Source organism: Canis lupus, chromosome 14 (genome assembly GCF_003254725.2).
Source record: "Canis lupus dingo isolate Sandy chromosome 14, ASM325472v2, whole genome shotgun sequence".
NCBI classification, from domain to species: domain Eukaryota; kingdom Metazoa; phylum Chordata; class Mammalia; order Carnivora; family Canidae; genus Canis; species Canis lupus.
This window is the reverse complement of record NC_064256.1, coordinates 33225829-33239644: the sequence shown is the minus strand read 5'-3', so window position 1 is coordinate 33239644 and position 13816 is coordinate 33225829. Positions and strand designations below refer to the sequence as shown.

The following is a 13816-nucleotide window of genomic DNA, read 5'->3' as shown; positions in this document are numbered from 1 at the left end:
GGCTGGAATGCAAAATTGAAAGGAGACCTAGGGTGGTCATGTGGTCCATGAAAGAGAAGTCATATTTTGAGGATAGAGTAAGAAGTTAAATCAACAAGGCTGAGCCATTAAGCCAAGCCTATAACACCTATCCAAATTTTTCATAAAACAAGCTGTACTGTTTAATCCAGTACATTTTTTAATCTATTATAGTACTATATGCTACTTAATATATCTCTTCCTCCCAGGTGCCTGGAACAGTGCCTGACATATAAAAGGGTCTCATTAATATTGTGCACCATGAAGGAGCAGAATGAACTCACACTGCACAAGTTTTTAAGCCTAAGGCCAGAGTACAAACAGGCAAGGACTAAGTTTAAATTGTTCTAACCATGTTAAGCTGATATGAGAGAGCAAGTGCTACATATTATGCCTTTTCCCCACCCCAGTTTATAACATATCACAACTCCTCATACCCTAGCCTCATCTCACAAGGCATCAGTCTGATATTTCAGAATGGAAAAACAATCGCTGGACAAAATGAAAGAGAGCCTGAAATGTGATAGAGTAGAAGTCAGCTTGGGTACATTATAGAACACAAAGTATTGTCATTTTATGACAGTACAAACAATATAAATTTGATTGCAATACAATTTTTTCAAACAAATAGTTAAAATATATCTTATCTAAATTCAAAGTTTTAAATTATAAGAAATTTAGCATGCTTTTAGTTCATCTGTCTTTTATGACTTTCTCTTTGGTTAATGAAGTCTGGGCTAAGAATACTAAATTACAGAAGATGGTAATTATTGTTACACTCTTGCCACCAACTAGGGCAACAAAGCTTTCAAATTACATTACTCATGTCTTCCATTTAAGACATTGTTGGGCTCAATGGTTTTCTCAACCTTACTTCATTTTACTATCAAATTTCAGGGAGCAAAATCTAAAAATCACTTCTCAATAGCTTTTAATATCTCAGCTAAGAAAGATAGTATTTACTGAAGATAGCCAGAAGTATATGTATTATTCAGGACATTCAAAAATCTCTGACAGTATTAAACCACACAGAGAGAACTGCTTTTGTTAAGGTTACTTGTAGTAAGTCATCTTTGTCACCATAACATCATAAACCTATGTTAAATAGCTTTATTTAAAAATAAAAACAGAACAGCCCTATGAAATTTGGGTATTTAATATATTGTCATGAATAAAATCCTTTATGAAACTGAATGCTTCCTTTTCCAATTTACTTAAGTAAAAAAAAAAAAAATCTTTCAGGAATAGTCAGACTTCTCCTGGACTCTGTGTGTGGAGTGTGTGTGTGTGTGTGTGTGTGTGTGTTTCCCTCATGAAACCTATGGTATTTCTGTGTGTGAGGAAGAAATGAGGAGTGGAAAAACAAAAGATATTTATTTTGTAGAGTAATAAATAATCCAGAAGGGGCATAGGGATTAGTGGAGGAGTATAATTTTAAGTAGTAGGGTGATATTTATGAAATTAGAGATAATTTATTTTCCCAAGAAGAAAGCAGGACAAATTGAGAAGATGCAATAATCGATAATACCAGTATTTTTAAATGGTGGATCAGAAACTTGGTTCTAAGAAGTCTAGTATACAATATGAATAGGTGCCACAAAAAAAAAAAAAAAGACTGTAGTCTTTTCCTTTCTCATCAGTATTTGTGCTGGTGCTCCTACACACACACACACACACACACACAAAATGCTCAATATGTGTGTGTATATATGCATATATATGTGCATGTACATTCATATATATACACACACACCTATATATGTGGCATATATAGCTATAGTAAGACTAGATATGTTTATCAAACAATTTCAGAATCTAGTTAGAATTAATATTTGGTTGAATATCTGTGGGAAGAAACAGTGTCCAAATCCGTGTTTTTAAAACAAGTGTCTTTAAAATCCCTGATTTTTGAGGAACAGATAATACTTTATATTTCACTGTTAAGTATACTGGCTAAAATGTAAGTTTAAGATAACACTGAGGTAAATTGAGAAATATTTAACCTGTGATAGGACCTGCATATTTTTGTACATTCCTAAAGAGAGTAATAATCGAAAAACAAGAATTTATGGGATTCCCATTTTGCACACTATGGAGCCCACAAGGAATATGGGAAGAGTCTGGTTTCTTCTTCTTCTTTCTTCTTTCTTCTTTCTTCTTTCTTCTTCTTCTTCTTCTTCTTCTTCTTCTTTCTTCTTCTTCTTCTCCTTCTTCTTTTCTTTTCTTCTTCTTCTTCCTCCTCCTCCTCCTTCTTTCTTCATTCTTCTTTCTTCTTCTCCTTCTTCTTCCTCCTCCTCATTCTTTCTTTTTTCTTCTTCTTCTTCTTCCTCCTCTTCCTCCTTCTCTTCCTCCTCCTCCCCCTCCTCCTTTCTTTTTCTTTTTCTTTCTTTTTCTTTCCTTTCTTTCTTTCTTTCTTTCTTTCTCTTTTCTTTCTTTCTTCTTCTTCTTCTTTCTTCTTTATTCTTTTTTTCTTCTTCTTTTTAAAGATTTTATTTATTTATTTATTCATGAGAAACACAGAGAAAGAGGCAGAGACATAGGCAGTGAGAGAAGCAGGCTCCCTGTAGGAGCCTGATATGGGAGTTGATTCCAGGACCCCAGTATCACAACCAAAGGCAGACACTCAACCACTGAGCCACCCAGGTGCCCCAAGAGTCTGGTTTCTCATAGCAATTAAGCTTCTCAGGAAGAAAATACTAACAAATGAAACAGATTCCAATGTGAGCCACTTAACACTAACTTGTGCTACAGGGAGTCTCAATGGTATGAATTCTGGAAATGCCATCTCTCTTGGAGTTCTGAATACACTGCACCCAAACTAATTTCCTACTATAGCGTGAATACCCAATCTGTCCATCTTGATAGGGAGACTGTACTCCTTGTAATCGCTTGGATGGAGGAAAGGGTGGGCTGGAGTAAAGAGATGGATTAATGATGGCTCTCAGGTTTTTAGGCTAAGCAATTAGATAAATAATCTACTGAGCTTGTGGGAGGAACAAATTACATTAGAGTAACAATAAGTTCAAGATGTCTGTGAGAAACCCAAAGTGTGGTATGAAGCAGATAGTTGAATAAGAATCTTCAGCTCAGACAAAACACCACCTACTATGGAAAATGGAAGTCATATGGCTCCTGTTACCATTTCTTGGTAGCCAGGGCATGGATAAATTATTGAACCTCCTCCAATTAGTGTCTCCATTTTGAACTTTGAGACCTCAGGGAGTGAGACAGGAACATAGGAACAGCTGCTCTTCAAACAAATTGAATCATGGATTAATTTCCTCATTTACCCTGTAAACCCTTCCTTTTGCACTTAGAATTGAATGTAAATGCTGCATCTCAAGTCTACAAGGTACCACCTAACTTAGTACTCATTTAAAATAATGATATCAGGGATCCCTGGGTGGCGCAGCGGTTTAGCGCCTGCCTTTGGCCCAGGGCGCAATCCTGGAGACCCAGGATCAAATCCCACGTCGGGCTCCCGGTGCATGGAGCCTGCTTCTCCCTCTGCCTGTGTCTCTGCCTCTCTCTCTCTCTCTCTGTGTGTGTGACTATCATAAATAAATAAAAATTAAAAAAATAAATAAATAAAATAAAATAAAATAAAATAATGATATCAGGGCACCTGGGTGGCTCAGTCAGTTAAACATCTGCCTTTGGCTCAGGTCATGATCCCAGCCTGCCAGGGTCCTGGGATGGAGACAGCTCTTGGCTCACCGCCGAACCTGCTTCCTCCTCTCCCCGCTGCTTGTGCTCTATCTCACTATTTCTCTCTCAAATAAATAAATATTTTAAACTTTAAAAATTTTTTAAATTAAATAAATAAAATAATACCAAACACATATCAAGTGCCAGGCACCGTTTTAACTTACTTATGACTCTATTTCATCATGACAACAACTGATGATGTACATTATCCTCTCTCCTTCACAGGAAGCATGGAGGAGTAAGTAACCTATCTAAGGTTACATGGGTAGTGATAAGTTGAGTCATATTTGAACCTAGGCTGACTGGCTCCAGAATCTGGTCTGTAATCTACTGCACTGTTTTCTATGACAATTCTGTCTTGCCAGAAAAGGGAGAAGTACTCTGGACTTCTAAAATGTCTTATAGTTCTAGCTCTATGATTTTACTCAAGTGTTTTCTTTATATGCAGTTTCTCCAGTTCTGCAATTGCAATGTTTTAGGAATTTTATAATAAACTAAAATGACCATCTAATTTAATCTAGGGAAATGACCTAGATTCTTATTTTTAATCTGCTTTCTTCTATTCTATTCTCCAATAGATCCTCTACCATACCTATTAACTCAGGGAAATGACAAAAGCTAAAGCACCCTGTGTTTGTAGCTTCTATTGCTGTTGTATTCACAAGTAAAATCTAACAATCACTTTGTCTTACCAAAATTTGCTGTGAAATTCTCTCTCCCATTTAAAATATGTATTAAAATAAAATAAAATAAAATATGTATTAAACAAGTACTGTAAAATGTTTTAATGAATCTCTAGAAAATATCTGGGTGCCCAATTTTTCATGTAAGAATCAAAATAATGAACACAATAGTGAATGAATGTTACATGAACCTAGAACTAAAGTTGATTTTTCCTGATAATTATATTAGACTATAGTCTATTTTGGAGAATGGCCCAGTTAAAAAATAAATTAAATATAATTCATTTGCAGTATCTGTTCTTCAGTTATGCTGAGTCCACTGATATGCTTCAAATTTCACATCTTTGTTGTTCTTGTCAGAATATTTTTAACAATTATTTATCCTCAGCCTAAACACTTGGTTGTGAAATTAAAATTGCCATTAAAGTTGCTTATGACTGCTTGTGGCTATTTTTGTTTTCCTCAGTCATTATATATACTTCATATTCCCTGGAAATAGTTCTACTCTTGAATATAACTACATTTAAATAGGTCCATTATAATTAAAGCAAAGAGACTATGATTCGTATTTGCTCTTAACATGCATCTGATGGTGAAACAGAAGAGTATGCATTATTTGATAAACACTTTTCCAGGTTCTAAGATCCTGGCAGACATCAAAATGATGAGAAGGCCAGTGGGTTCTTGTTTCCTCACTATCTCATTGTACTCTATCTAGAACTGAATCGAAAAGACACCTCGACAGCAACAGCCACATGGAAGAGCAGGCATGGAAGGCTTAGACAGGCCTTGGAAAAACTGCAAAGGCCTTAATACCACAACCATTCCTTTCTTCATAACTTTCCTTAACTTCCTGATCTCAGCTCTCCAATGTGTCCCTGTGTCCTTGGCTACCTTGGGCCCCTCCCTTCTTGAGAAAACTGCCATACAGTGGAATTCACTCAAAGGTTTTAGTAAGCCAATGTGTTACCTCACCTTGGGAAATCTGCCATCTAAAAGAGGAACCTGAAGAGGACAATGCCAGGCCCCAACATAATGAGTTACTTGTAACAGGTTTAAAGCATGACTATGGGAAGTATCAAGTGGTTTTGGAGGAAGCCCCTCCTGCTCCCTTTCAAACCACTTCACTGCCTGTTTTTACTTATATTTGGCACAAAAGTTTAAGCCCACAGTTGGCCACAAGCAGTTTTCAGAACTAGAAGGAAACTCATTCTCATCACTTTGGAAAATGCTTTTAGATTCCAAATATTGTCAAATTGTGGAGTTCAAAGCAGTCCCAGAGAAAACTTTTTCATCTATAAAACTATCAGACTAGATAATTTCTAAAATGCTTTAAAGTTTACACATTTTTGAATTTTACACATTTTTCAATTACTTCATTTGACAGATGAGGAGAGTGATACCTCCAGATCTGAATCCATCCAGTCCTTTTCTCTCAGCTTCGTATTATCCTGTCCACGTGCCCCAAAGCTATTGCAATGGTGTAAGTTCTCATTAGTAAACTGCTGTACTTACATAATGTATATTGTGGGTTGAGCCAAGAATTCCCTAAATATAATCACATAGCTGTCTAATTCATCCATCCCCAGCACTGTCTATCCATAGGCTGTATTTTTTTTAATATTTCATTTATTTATTCATGAGACACACAGAGAGAGGCAGAGACATAGGCAGAGGGGGAAGCAGGCTCCCTGCAGGGAACCCAATGCTGGACTCAATCCCAGGACTCTGGGAGCATGACCTGAGCCAAAGGCAGACACTCAACCACTGAGCCACCCAGATGCCCCCATAGGCTGTATTTCTCAAATATAAATCTAAACATGTCCTTTCCTTGCTTAAGAGTCTTCAATTTCCCCAATTGCATTTAGAATAAAATTAGCATGGCACAGGAAGTTAGTGATCTAAACTTTGTGTCCTTTCCAGCCGTTCTCACACTCCTTCCATCTCCTGCCATACAAGACTTCTTACCAGCCCCTGAGCACAGCATGCAGGCTCCTGTGCCCCTGCCTCTGCCCATGCTGATCCCAGTGTCTTTCCTTCCCTCTACCTTTTCTACTTCTCATCTGGTTCACTCCACGGTCCTTCTAGAGTAAAGCAGAGATAAAGGGTAATTCAGGAACACTGCAATGTATGCTTCCTGTAATATTTATGGCTATCCAATTCTGCTGAAGAGAACAGATGACACAGTATAGAAATAAGACAAAGAAAAGAAATGACACTGGGACACCTGGGTGGCTCAGGGTGAGATCCCAGAGTCCCAGGACCAAGTGCCACATCGGGCTCCCTGCATAGAGGCTGCTTCTCCCTCTACCTATGTCTCTGCCTCTCTCTGTCTCTCATGAATAAATAAATAAAATCTTTAGAAAAAGAAAGATGATAGTAAATATGGAAAGTAACCTCTAAGATATCTTAGATATCACTAAAGTGAATAGGAAGGGACAGAAAGACTATGTAAGCATCAAATAGTCATGAGGCTCTCAGGGAATCCCATAATCATGAGGTCTTAGGCTCCCTTTTGGTAACATCCTACCTGGCCCACTTGTTCTCTGGCCCAGATAGAAAGATAAAATCTGTAACTGCTCAGAGGCTGTGTCAAGTCCCAAGACAAAAGTATTTGCCTTCTGTAATAGAGCAAGGTTATTTTACCTTCAAGCATCCTCCAACATTGCTCACCCTTACTTTGGACCTCTTAACCATACCATCAGCAAGGAAAGCTGATGGAAGGACAGAGAGGAAAAGAGAGAGAATGATGTGAACTCATGTACTCCAGGATTTGGGTAGCATGGCCCTGCCTGCCTGTTTGCAACCTATTCTAGTATATTAACCTACTCTCTTTCCTTTTCTTGCTGTATATTTTATTTTTTTAAGATTTTATTTAATTATTCATAAGAGACAAAGAAAGAGAGGCAGAAACATAAGCAGGGGGATAAGCAGGAGCCTGATGAGGGACTCAATCCCAGGCCCCTGGGATCATGACCTGAGCCAAAGGCTCAAGCCACCCAGGTGCCCATGTATATTTTAAATTGACTTAATAAACCATGTGACATGTGCATCGTAATCTGGTTGGTGAGCCTTTCTGTGTGTTTCTCTCTCTGAAACAGGCTTCCTAGAAGTGTATCTGGAGATTACCATGGCAGTGAGGTAATTTCCCAATGCACAAAGTCATCTTGTCACCTTAGACCAGGTCCAGTGTCCTTCCTTGACATTCTTTGAAAACATCTATCATAGCAGTTGGCTCTCCATGTTACAAAATTGTTTTCATGTTTTAGTTCTCATTAGAGTGACATCTTTGATGTCAGGGACTAAATCTTCTTACTCCAAGTACCTAATATAATTAGAGACGGATGCATTTTTATCAAAGAATAAATAAACGTGCTGTAATTAGTGCCAGTTGAACCCAGAATTCAGGTCTTCTGAATGCACCATTAGGCAGAACCAGAACCTTACAATCTCTCAAGGTGTTGAATGGGGGTAAGTGAGAATAAAATGCATCACTTATAGCTAAGTCTTCACTGAGGTATCTCAGGTGGGGAAGGCAAAGGTACTGACCTTGGCTAACCACAGGGAAAAACACCAAGCTTGATCTCCACTGCAGAGATCAAATAGAAAACAAGAAATGAGCTAGGATTTCTAAAATCTTACCAAGATCAGAAGCATTTTTCTCAGAGTAATAGTATCAGTGTCCCCCCCACCCCCACCCAGAAGTCTTCCCGTCCACTACCATGAGAGGCAGGGATGACAACATAGATCACCTTTATTCTAATTCTGGAGAGACCACATCTATTAGATGAACATTAACCTCAATTAAAAGTTTCATGGCCCTCCACCTAGTTCCTTACTTCTCGTTATGACTTCAGTTAGAGTGACAGGGAATTTGAAAATTAAATGCCTACACCAAGGGACAGGTAGCTACTTACAACAGTCTCTTTGAGCAGAAACTGAGGCAAATAATCTTGGTGCTTTTCTGCTTCCCGCTAAGTGCACTTCTTCCTGTCTCTTGTGATTTAAGCCTTTTCTCTGATCACTGATCCCTACATAGTAAGCCTCAGTCTTTTTCTTATAAGTCTTGGTCATTTGTTCTAGCTCCCTCTTCCACTCTCTTCACATTCTTTTTTTTCTCTTTTGATCTCCTCCTTATTTTCACTCTGTTCTTTCCTTGTCTTTTTCTCTTCTCTTTCCAGCTCTTTTGGTCCACTGTGCAGGTCCTCCAGCAGGGTCTCAGAGGATGTGATTAGGAATGCATCTGCAAGAAGACACAAATGCAAAGCAAAAACATTGAGTTCCAAATAAAGCAGGGATTCCCCAGCCTGGTTGTTACTGGCACTCACCCAGAACTATAAAATTCTTTTAGAAAAGTATCAAGACATAATTCATGTTAGTGTATTTTAATTGACAAAGTAATCTTATGGTCTGAAACCTTTTTTGAGAAAAAGTAATAAGAAAGAGGAAGGTGATCTCAAATTAAAGAGTGTGCATAATAATATGGGGCAAGGGTTGGGAGTATCTTAAAAATGTCCTATTTTTCCATATCTTTGAAAAATGATTTAGTTCTTAACCTATGATGTGCATTAAAATATAATTGGCAAACCATAAAACATAATTTCCATACATTTTTTCATGTAAAGACATCCCAAATGCTGAAACTAAAAATTCAAACTTTCAAAGATATTTTGGAATAGTCACATATTTAAAAACAACAACAACAAAAAAAAAAAAACCTGTTTTTCATTGCCAAACATGGCTCTAAAATTGAAAAAGCAAAATCCTAGGTCACTCAGAGTTTTGTACAAAATTCTGCTAATGTAAAATAAATATTTTCCCTTAAAATGGTAGTTTTTCAGTATATTTTCATAAGCATTTTTCTTTTATATTCTACAACAAAAAGAAAACATCTTCCAAAAAACCTAAGGTTTGAATGCCAACTCATGCATATTTTTTAATTAATAAAGGTGGCACAAATCAAATAGGCATATGCAAAATGACAGTCACAGATTGTACAGTATTTTTGCTATTTTGTTAGTTTTCTCCTTCTGTGAGGTTCTTTTAAAGCTAAGTTCTCTAGGAAATTGTGTCCTCTTGTGGTCACTGGCAAAAACAACATGTTTTGGGCAGGAAGAATCAATCAAAACAATGGAAATAGGATTTAAGGCTTCAGGAAAAGCCATTTGTGAAAAAAGGAAATCCCTTGAAGTGGAGAGACATGAAAGTTATGAGTAATCAGAAAAGCAACTTTATCTGGGAAAACACAAAATTTAAACCATTAGATTAAGATTTAAATTGCTCAATGATGAAAAAGAAAAGATAAACATGCTCGTGAAGTAGGAAGCCTGTATTCATAATAAAGGCCTCTTGTGAATAACTATATATTTCTTCCATTATTTCTTCACTTACTCCAGCAGCCCCCCGAAATAGTTGAGAGCATATTTCACCAAGGTTAACTGGAAGCAAAGATGGGACGTGGCCACTCTAGCCTGCATACCCAATAAGCCAATAGAGGTGTGTGTATGTGGGGGGGGGGGGGGGGGAGGTTCTTCAACGCTCCATTCTTTGCACACTTGGATTCCTCTCTACATCCAAGTTCAGCATGTTTCTTTACCTCATCCTCATTTTGAAGGCAGAATGTCAGATAGTTTAAAGATGAATTTATTTGAAATTTTGATTTGCTCATTCGAGGTATTCCTGGCAACTCAATTTCTTAAGCTTTATTCTTTTTCATTTTATTTCTGGATTGATAGTTTCACAATTTCTATTTTTGTTCCTTAAAGAAGTTCAGAAAGAGAAATACAGAATCAATTAAATTCATGAATTCAACTATCATTAAAAGAGAAAAAGAATGACCTCTTCTTTAGGGCAAGGTGCTCAAACATCATTAAGGCTGCCTGTGTCGCTGAGCAAGAATTTGCTTTTACACAGAGTTATCAAAGTCACTTGTGCTGACACGAACTTCATATTCCACTTTGATAAAATTCTCTTACTTGAATATCAAACTAGGCAATCCCTGTGGAGTGTTCAAAACAAGATGAAATCTAAGATGTATAATCTTATTCAACTGCAGCCTTTTCCAATTTGCGCCCTCTTCTGTGGGAATGCTCCTGTGCTTCATTCATGCAATTCAGAGAAATTATTTCACAAAACTCTAAGCCAACTTACAGGTGGGAGGTCATCCAAAGACTGAGAAGAAAGAGTAGGCACAGATTCAAATACTCACCTTTTTGTACAAACCCAACTCCAAAATTTACTCTCTTGCTAACAATTCTAGAGTATATGTAGGTTTCTTTTCCTTCTCTGAATGTACTTATAAAGGATTGTTGCTAAGAGAATATCAGTGCATATATATTCAAACTGGAAGAATACAGATACATGCATAACTTACTGCATATGCTCAGTATGAGATTCCTAACTTTGTTTCTCCTAACAGTATTTTTTTTCAATTTTTAACACAGCACACATTCCTCAGGAAGGGCTGCGAACATGCCAAGTTTGCAGTTTTGAAAACAAAGCTCGTTTTGAATTATCCGAGTGCAAAAGAAAAACTTTTTTGTTTTCAGTTAATTTTTTTTCAGGGAATTTATTTTAGAAGTAGACAAAATGATTTAATTCCAATCAATCCAGTATTCCCAAAGAAGGTAGTTCTCCACTACCGTCCTTTAAGTCAGGCTGAGTTCAGCCCCAAAGGGAAATTTCTAAGACCGTTTTTAAGAGCCTGAAATTAGGATTTTCAAACTAAGTCTGCTTTCCCAGCAAGTGTGGACAAGAAAATTGTTAGACAAAATGTTAGGTAGGATATAGCTATTGATGAACAGAGAGGGACAATCCGGCCATGAAATATTTACGGTTTGCAAAGGAGGGAGTATCAAGCCCCAAACATTTTGAGAGGTAATTCATTTGGCAAGCCACAGCCTTCTGCTCAAAAAGTATCAGGCTAGGCACTCAAAATCCCTCTCATTCTCACCCTCCACTCTTTTGGAAGAGTTCAAGAGAAATTTCTTCTCGGGACTAAAGTCATTCATTGTGACTCCGTCAGGAAGATTCCATGCTGTGATGGTTCTGGTTAGGTCATTCATTTTAAACCCCCTCGTAAGTATTCCGGCATCCAGAGCAGAGCCTCAGCCCTGGGGATCCCTGGTACCCAGTGGCCAGGCGCTCCTCATCCCCTTTATGTTTATGTTTTAGTGCCCAGAATAGGGTTGGGTTCACTTGTTTAAGAACCAGTCTTGGAGATTGATGACTGTGCAAGTCCGGCTGGCTAATGATCCCTGGCTGCTGCGCTGCTGCGGACTTGGTTTCTCCTCCAGCTTCTCTGCCCTCGTTTTCATTCCCCAATCCCAACTCCCCTTGGTCAGGTAAGGTTTCCCTTTACACTTTGCCCACACTTTCCTGTCTTGCTCTACCCGTAGCCACAAAGGAAAAAGCCCAATTATTCGATCTCCTTAGTTTTAAGAATTCAACTAAAGGGAAAAGAAAAACAAAATTAAGAGATGAGATTGATCTTTAAAGAGAGAGAGAAAGCGTGGTAAAGGTGGAAAAATTTCAAGATTTCCGCAGCCACCTTCAAATAAAAATCGTGGAATAATCGGCAACTTAGAACACTTGGTAGAGTGTGGCTGAATTCTCTGCTTCCGAGAGATAAAATCCTAAAGGCAGAAGATGTAAACAAAAGGGTGAGTTATCACAGTGCGCTTTGTTTTAAGGATACCTGCCTGCAGACCGTTAAGTGAAGGTATCCTTAATTTTCAGGCAGGATCTCATTTTAAAATACCGCAGCGACTCCCGAGGCAGGCCAGTTGGCATGCTGTGGTCATTGTTTCTGAATATTTGTGAAAATGGTGATAGCCAAATCCTGCAAGTCGCCCCTCCCATGAAGGCACAGCCTTGTTGCCCCCCCCCACGGGGGGGGGGGGAGGGAGGGACGCCTCTTGCCCTCACTTCCCCCAGAAGTCTGAGCCCTTCAGCCAGTTCCAGGCACTCCAGACCCCCGGGGGTTTCCGGACTGAAACTGTGAGCCTCAGCGGGGCACAGCCACCTGGCCTGCCCTCTAGTACCCCGGGGGGGGGGGGGGGGGGCTTCCTCCTCCTCCCGACACCCACAGCCTCGACCCTCGGTCAGGCCCAGAATGGGGCCCTTCGCTGAGTTAATTCCCGTCTGACACTCCAGTCTGGGGACAGCGTGTGCGGACCTCGGCCTGCACAAGGGCACACAACCTCCACACCCCCAGACCTCCCCCCTCCTCTGAAAACCGAATACGGTTCCTGACCTCTCGTTTGCTTTGCAACTTAACAGATGAACAAGAAATGGTTATTCTATCCCAACTCGTTCCAAAAGAGAGAGAGAGAGAGAAACAAGCATGGCATTGCAAAGATGGGTTTCTCAACCACGCGGCTTCCCTTCCAGCCCACCGACTTTTGTTGCCTCCTATTTGCTAGAATGTGCATCAACCCCCACTCGCGGGGGAGGGGGGGCTAGTTGTTGTCAACGTGTTGATAGAATTGCTTAAAATAATAAAAGCACCCAGTAACTGGACCGCGCTTGGGTCACCCGAAGCATAACTGCCCACTCCAGCTCCTAGGATTGAAGGGCGGAGAAGGTGCCTCGCACAACGGGCAGCTGCGCGGGTTCGGGGTGGAGGGTGGGGGGTGGGCTTGAACCCCACCTCGCTCTCTTACGAGCCTCCCTTTAGGGGTCACGATGTGGGGCTTTATGTGGGGGTACGGTAGGGATGACACGGCCGCGGGGTCCTCCACCTTGGGCCGGCAGCTCAGGCGACGCGGGCCGCAGCGAAGACCCTGCGCTGTCCCTCTCCGCCCGCTGCTTTCTCCGAGGACAGGGCTGACTTCCGAGAAAAGAACGAACTTCCTCTTTTTAGCCCCGTCGGAGGCGAAGTCTTTGGGGTGGCAAGCGGCTTTAGGCTTGGGTCGCTGTGGCGGGATAAAGGAAGGCCCAGATGCTTCTGAGGGAGGGGTGAGAGCAGGCCGGGGCACCGAGCCGCAGTCCCCGCAGTCGCGGCCACGTCTTCAAAAACCGCCCACGACCTCAGGGCCAGCCGCGGTGGTTTGGGCTTTGCAACTCGGGGTGTGGGGGTGGGGAGGTGGGGAGGTGGGGAGCCCCTCCGTCCACCTGGCTATTGGGAGGAGAGCTCCGCGGCTGCCAGTATTCTTGCCCCTGCCCCCGCCCCGGCCATCCCAAAGCGGCCCCCGCGGACCTAGAGGGTACAGGGGCGAGATGAAGCATCACCCACTGCGTAGAAGCTGTAGCCGGAGCTGCCGCTGCTGTCACATCCACTCCGGGAGGGACTGACACCGCGGCCGAAAGGTCCCCTCCGGCCGCCTTCCGGGGCTGCGCTCGGGTGCGGGGGCGCGGCCCGCGCGCGCTCGGGCGCGGAAGGAAATCGCCCCGCGCCGGCCCGCGGA

General features: G+C 40.8%; 2 long non-coding RNA genes across 5 annotated transcripts in view; one reads left to right on the top strand and one right to left on the bottom strand.

Annotated features, from left to right (window-relative positions):
* LOC112670538 (uncharacterized) overlaps nucleotides 1–9908 on the top strand; it is a 24738-nt gene extending 14830 nt beyond the window's left edge. The window contains exons 2-3 of the long non-coding RNA XR_007402036.1: nucleotides 5797–5892; nucleotides 9806–9908. This is a non-coding gene — a long non-coding RNA (uncharacterized LOC112670538). The remainder of the gene's footprint in view (nucleotides 1–5796; nucleotides 5893–9805) is intronic.
* LOC125752472 (uncharacterized) lies at nucleotides 8146–13816 on the bottom strand. 4 transcript variants are annotated; one of them, XR_007402034.1, is made up of 5 exons: nucleotides 13609–13816; nucleotides 13151–13324; nucleotides 11959–12043; nucleotides 10006–10167; nucleotides 8146–8652 (listed from the first exon to the last, which is right to left on the bottom strand). It is a non-coding gene; the product is annotated as an uncharacterized LOC125752472 (long non-coding RNA). The 4 variants fall into 4 exon arrangements; XR_007402035.1 differs by lacking the exon at nucleotides 11959–12043 and having other exon boundaries at nucleotides 13060–13324; XR_007402033.1 differs by lacking the exon at nucleotides 11959–12043.